The sequence below is a fragment of the Pezoporus flaviventris genome, unplaced genomic scaffold (assembly GCF_033815535.1).
Source record: "Pezoporus flaviventris isolate CSIRO_AGI_PZ_B2104156 unplaced genomic scaffold, CSIRO_AGI_Pfla_v1 ptg000013l, whole genome shotgun sequence".
Taxonomy (NCBI): Eukaryota; Metazoa; Chordata; class Aves; order Psittaciformes; family Psittacidae; genus Pezoporus; species Pezoporus flaviventris.
In genome coordinates this window covers 42,980,032-42,986,743 of record NW_026892561.1, presented here as the reverse complement: position 1 = coordinate 42,986,743, position 6,712 = coordinate 42,980,032, and positions in this window count along the sequence as shown.

The window sequence follows — 6,712 nt, the reverse complement described above, 5'->3', positions numbered from 1 at the left end:
AATGATGCTTATGAATCCCTTGGGTTTATGTCACTAGGTTGTCCTGAATGTGGAAAAAATGGAATTCAAGACACTGATCTTCTAATATCAACCAAATAATTCTAAACAATTCCCTTATTGTCTGAGATATTTTACTGTGAGGTGTCCCTGCCCATGACAGGGGGGTTGGAACTAGATGATCTTAAGGTCATTTCCAACCCTAACTATTCTATGATCCTGTATTTCTGACATTCCACTCTGGAAATTAAATCAACACATCAAATCAGTGCCTAAGCCCTTTCTCCAGCCCTAAGGCTTGATTGCAAGCTGCCATACAATTTAAACTGATTGTGGTTAACCAGATTTGATCCCTTTTTCAATATCACAATTGGTCCAATTCTAATTTCTTTGATAGAACTGCAAAGTCTGACCAAGTCCAAGAACTGCGTAACATCTGTTCTGGATTTAGCCAGTATCAGTGAGATTCAAAGTGAGATTCAAAGTACAAATGGGATGCCTAGTGGTAGCTCATTATCTATTCAAAATTATCAAGGTTTTATTGAACAAAAATACAGCAGTCAAGGAGCTGGCCACTCTCCAGTGTAAAAAATGAATCATATCTGAGCAACGTTTGTAGCTCACCCAGTACCAGCAATTTCAAAATGGAGCTAAGAAGTGCTGCAGTTTGTAGTGGTCTATGAGGAAAAGCAAGAGACCTTTGTACAACTTTACAGTTAAGTCATTTGCTCAATGACAGCTGCTTTGTCAATTACCCCTTCTCCTGACCTTATGGTCTACCACAGTATGCTTCAGAGATCTCTGGGAAGGGAGACTGTTTTACCTAATGTGTTTGGACAAGTCTAGCATGTGTGCAAATTAATAAGAAAGGTATATTCTATTCTGTATTTTTCTTTACAAATGTTGCCTTGGATTTATGTAATCTGCACATCTGCTTACCTGCTCTGACTAATGATAATGGCTCTAGCAGGATGTGGGAAACGCAGTATTTCCTCAAGTGATATAGTTTTGGGAGAGGAGGGCTGGGGAATGCAGAGATCTCCTTCACTTACTGAAAGCTAGGATCCTTAACCAACTTCTTAAAATGGAGAATAGATTTCATATGAAATTCTCCTCTTTGGACAGAGGAGGAAGAAATATCCACCCATCTGAATGTAACACACAAAAGAATCTGGAAGTTGGGAACAGCACAGCAGATCATACTTTACTATACTCATATTTAAACTTCAAGAATAAAATTTCTCTTTTATTATAAAGTTAAGCTGCACTTTTGCCTCTGGTATTAAAAAAATAAACACAATTAATATTAAACAGCTCATGGCAACATGTGCCTGGTACTCTTGATAATGTCAGACATGTAAACAAGGGCACACCTTGGCTCCATTTAATTTTCTAACATTGCACTTCTCTTTCTAAAGCGGTCTTTATGCATTTTTAGCGAAACTACACGAAGCGAAAGAATAAAAGGTGCAGTAACACGTCACTGCTTAAAGAAACCCGAAAACCACCAAATAAAAAAACCCAAAAGTTTCTGCTGTCTGTTTCAGTATCACTTATGGATAAATGAATGTATTAAGAAAAGCTCCCATATTACATAGCTTGTGCAACTCATTGCAGGAGCATTTCATAGCTTTCTAATATCCACATGGAGGTATAAACTACCTGTCTTAGTGACCAGATTTATAGCCTGGTCTCTGACTGAAAACAGTGTGCACATCTTTTCTCCCTGAAAAGCAAATTCCCTCTTTTTACCTGAGCACAAGCAGCAGGAGCACAGAACAACTGGTACTCAGCAGTATAGTACCAGCAAGATGCAGATCTTGCAAGATAGCGAACGCACATAAAGCAGAAACTCCATAGAAAAGCAGTGTTATCAGGGAGGCTTGTCGTGTTGCTTGTCATCGGCTGTATGTTCAGCAGTATTACAGAATGCAGAGTGTGATCCTAGAAGCTGTCAGGACCCTTTCTTGGAGGGTTCAACTCCACTAAATTTTAATAGTGCGAACAGAAATAAAATGTTTCTGCCTTTCCACATTTTTGGCAACGGCTCCCTGTAAAGCCTGGTGCACTGGCAGCCATATGACATCCTCAAAAAAGTAGTAGAATCCTCCACACATTTGCATAATTTCCTACTAAATCTTTACATATATGTCAAATTTTTACATACCTTGTGCAGGTATTCCAGAAGAGCACCTTCTTTCCTTTTCTGTTCAGTAGAGCAACACCTAGTTTCTTAAAAATGAAGGAAGAACAAATCCAAATTGAATATTGTATCTCTCTTTCAGAAATACCTTTCCTTTTTTTGGTGAAAAGACATTACCTGTGGTCAGCTTTGTCTAGAAGCTACTGCTAGATTTTAAGCCTCTTCTCATCACAATTTTAGCATTTATTACTTTACATATAAGATATGATATCTAGATTATTTAATTATCCTGTAAATCATTGCAACTGATTTAATTTTATTACCTTTACTTAAATTGTATAGTAGTTTACACCCTATGAGGAAGCCTTTTGCACAAGTCACGCGGTAAAGCTGCTATAATGTATTTAAGAGCCTATTCCAAATATATCATTATGCATACAGAGCAGGTACTCCTGTGCAACACAGACTACCAAAGTATAGATTGCATGAAGATAGTGGGTGTATATATGTATATATGTTACTATGTGAATGTCTGTGAGGACAGCAGAGTTTTCATTAGTTCATTACTGGTGCTTATTAATTTAATAAGGTTGCTTAGAAATTCCCAAGATTTCCCAGTCAAACAGACCTCTTGCTGTAACTTCAAATATTTGGAGGAATATTGCATTTTCTATCAGATAAAACAATAAGCACTGACTTTTAATAAGCTGTTGAATATTTCAGCACTTCTGAAATATGAACTCCACAGCTTATAGGATAGGGGCTGCTGTTTGCAATTTGCTGTCGGATATAAAGGGATTGCTCTAATATGTTTGGTATTACAGTCAGCTAATCCTTTTCTGATTTCTGTGAATATGTCACAAGCTATGGAAATAAAACTATGGGATGTTGTTTTATGAGGAATGCAATAATAAATTCCCAAATAAGTTTTTTCTTAAACCCAATTTAGCCTGCAAACAACAGCTTGAGGAACCCTTCCTGGAATCTAAGCTATTATGATTTGGACCCAATTTTCACAGGAAAAAGATTTGAAACAGTATCTCAGCATTAAACCTCTAGGCTGGGATTCAGAACATACTTATTCTTTTTAGTATGTATAGGATATTTTTAGCTTAGTGCATTAATAGAACACGCAGTAAGAAAGGGGATTATGAGGTTTATTCTGACAAATCCTGTGTATTTTGCTCAAAATTTATAGGATATTTGGAGAAAAGCATAGAGAAACATGAGGTCCATTTTGTCTTTTAATTTTTGTTTAGCGTAATAATAATATTAAAAATAGCAATCAAAATAATGGCTTAAGTTTAAGAACCTAAAATTACAATAAAGTCCAAAATAAACCTTGCCTTTTGTGAAAAGTCCCCGCATCCAATAAAGTCAGTGGCTTTACAAAAACATAACACTGAAGTTTTAGAGAAAAAATAAGAAAGAACAGTGTTTAGTGTACTTTATAAACATCTCTGGATGGCACCCACCTGTCATGCTGGAGAATAAGGCTTGTGATGCTTTGGTAGAGATGGTATGTTAACTTGCAACTCATGATATTATTGTCTTGTATGTCTATTACAGATTACCAGAGAATTCATATCAGAGAGAGATTCGTGATTTTTGAAATGTTCCCTTTTACTGAAACAAAGTAATACCAGAAAACAAGAGCAAAGTCTTGTAAAATTAATTTCGAAGGAAAAAACAAACAAACAATTAAACATTTTGAGCAAATTAAACTGTTTAAAATTAAGTTGCTGTCACTGCACACATGACTCTAGGAAATTTTAAAATTTTGAAACACAATCATCTTGAAACAGAGGAAAAAAATTAGTTCTCCCTTTTCAAATGCAAATTTCTGATGCCATTAGAATATTTGGTCAAAATAACCTTTACTCAGATGTCACATTGTACTATGCTGCTGTACATCTCAGATGAATGGCTGGTTTTTTTTTTGATGAAAGCAAGTTCATCTGGAAAAATTCTGAGCAGGGTCACTGAGCTACCTCTTCTTTACAATTCTGTTGAGCAAATGAACACTGGATATCTGTAATTTGGTCCTCAGGACTTTTATATTCCACATGAAGTGTTTTTTCCTTATAGATGAAGTTTAAATATCACTTTAAGGAGCCTTTCTCAGAATTGTGAAATTTTTCCCACCTGGATTAATAGGTCACCAAGACTTTAGGGAATGGATAGACAGGAGAGGTAGCAGCAGAAGCAATTGGTATCTCAGTATTAGGTGGAAGATAAGATGAGGCAAAAACATAAAACAAGTATAAATATCTGACATAAGGAGGCAACACAGAATACAGAAGATGAAAATGATTCCTTAGTGAAATGGATCTTGAAGCATGAGCCTGGTACTGAGGCGTATTATTTGGTAAGGAGAGGAAATTAAATTTTACTTTTAAATTTTAGATCATGTATCTTTTTTTAAAGAGATTTATTGATAAGATGGGTATCAATTTATATAAAACATGGTACTAGATGGCCTTTTAAATGACAGACTTTCACAGACCTATATTTTAATGTGCCATGTCCTGAGGTAATACAGTATACCTGAGGTTCACAAATTATTTCACAGCGCAGATCATCCTTTAAGTGAAATATCTTGTTCTTGGACCACTTTCACTTTGAATGACATTCCTATTCACAGCGACCTGACACCCTTTTAGCAATCAAGCAATGACTGCACCTGTACAAACACACACTCACAAAAAATAATGGCCATCAATAAAATAAACCTATTCTTTTCCCCCTGTAAGTGCAGGGATTTTCTTTCTGCATGGGACTCACACTTCAGGTTCCCAGAGCTTTTGCCTGCAACAGGGCTTTGGGCAGCATGTTACCTGTGAGGTGTCACTCCCACCGTGCAGCTTTCAGATGCTTCTGTGAGAACATTAGGCATTTAGAGACTTAGGTGCTCATTTCCATAATCACTTAATGGTTCCTGAGGCTCCTGGGATGGGGCAGAGCAGCAGTTTGGGTGTTCCCAGTAGCTGTGCAGCAGAGGTAGGCTCTGACTCAGTGGCCGGCTGAGAGCCTCTGGGTCTCTGGACCTGGTAACCAGAAGGAGGCATTCACCAACAGTTCTGAAAGCAAACATATACTTTGTTCTTGTTCTGTTTCAAACATGTAATTCAATGTAGCAATTAATTACTTATTTCTTTAAGTAATTACTGACTTCTAAAGAATTATTGCAATACCGTATGTAGAAGTAATAAAATTACTTAAGGGTTTCAGAAAATTCTTCAAGAAAGCAATTATTGCTAGTTGTAGTCAAAATTATTTGTTATATTAATTACCAGTAATCTCTGCCTAGACATAATTAGACTGAAAGTAATTTTATAGTGGTGCAATATACTTATGTCATTAATAAGAAAAATAACAGATTATTTAACTTTTAATTTGACATATGATATGTTTAAGAGCTTGCCAATTAAAGAACAAAGCATTGAATGAAAGAACAAAGTGCGCACAAAGTTTTGGGATAATTTCTCACACCAGCAGCATGTTAAGGCAGATCTCAACATCTGTAGATTCTTGTTAAGTGCTTATAAATATGAACTGAAGTTTTCAATAAATATCCATTTCAGAGCTCAGTTCATTGCTCTTCAGGAGTTGTAAACTCCTGTGCAAATTTTACTCAACCAAAGTTTTGGTGAATGCATCTTTCAGAGATAACCATGCTCATCTCAGTTAAGACTGGTCCAATGAACAAAATAATTTATTTCACATTTGTAATTGACTATTTGTTACTTTTCTGCTAGCATTAATCTCAATCAGCCCCACTTCAGCATAATTTAAGCAATAACTTAATCCATAATAAACTTCATAGCATAACTCAGAATAACTTAATCCCACTGAAGCCTATTTGTTTAGTCTTCCTTTTTTTTTTTTCCCATGTATTTTTTCATAAGGTCTAAACACATGCTTGACAATAAATAAATGCCTAAGGGGGGTTCCGAATTTAAGCTCAAATTAGCAAGGAAAATAGGTAATTTCAGAGCATAATCATAAAATATTAACTAGTGATACAGAATGTTTCTCTTAGGAAAAACCTGGGTTTTAATAACATGAAACTCTATATCACAAAGCAAAAATATTTTGCTGAAAACTTTCTGCCAATTTTTTTGCTGGGGAAGGAAAGGATGTAAAACGCTTTTTCAAATTAGGTACACTTTCGGCAGTGAATAGTAATATTTCTGGTAAGTGCTTACAGAATTGCTTAGACAAAGACAAAGCATTTTGGTTTTATATGTGTTTTTTGACGTAACATTGGATTTTGTTCTACAAAGTATCATCAATAATCACATAATTTTATAGCACAAAACCACTACATAAATATTAGTTATCACAGATAACTTTTTACCACTTATACTAGTACTAGTTTTATGAGAATTCACTCACTTGGGGAAAGAACCTGAAGGTGTCACTGACAGGTACCCTGCAGAAGAGGCAAAACAACATATGCCTGAAGAGTCAGAGGGGCTGTGGTGTACCTAGAGGTGGCTCTGTCCTGTACCTGGCACACAGAGATAGGCACTCTGTGAGATGAGCACAACCATAGGCACTGAAGAAAGA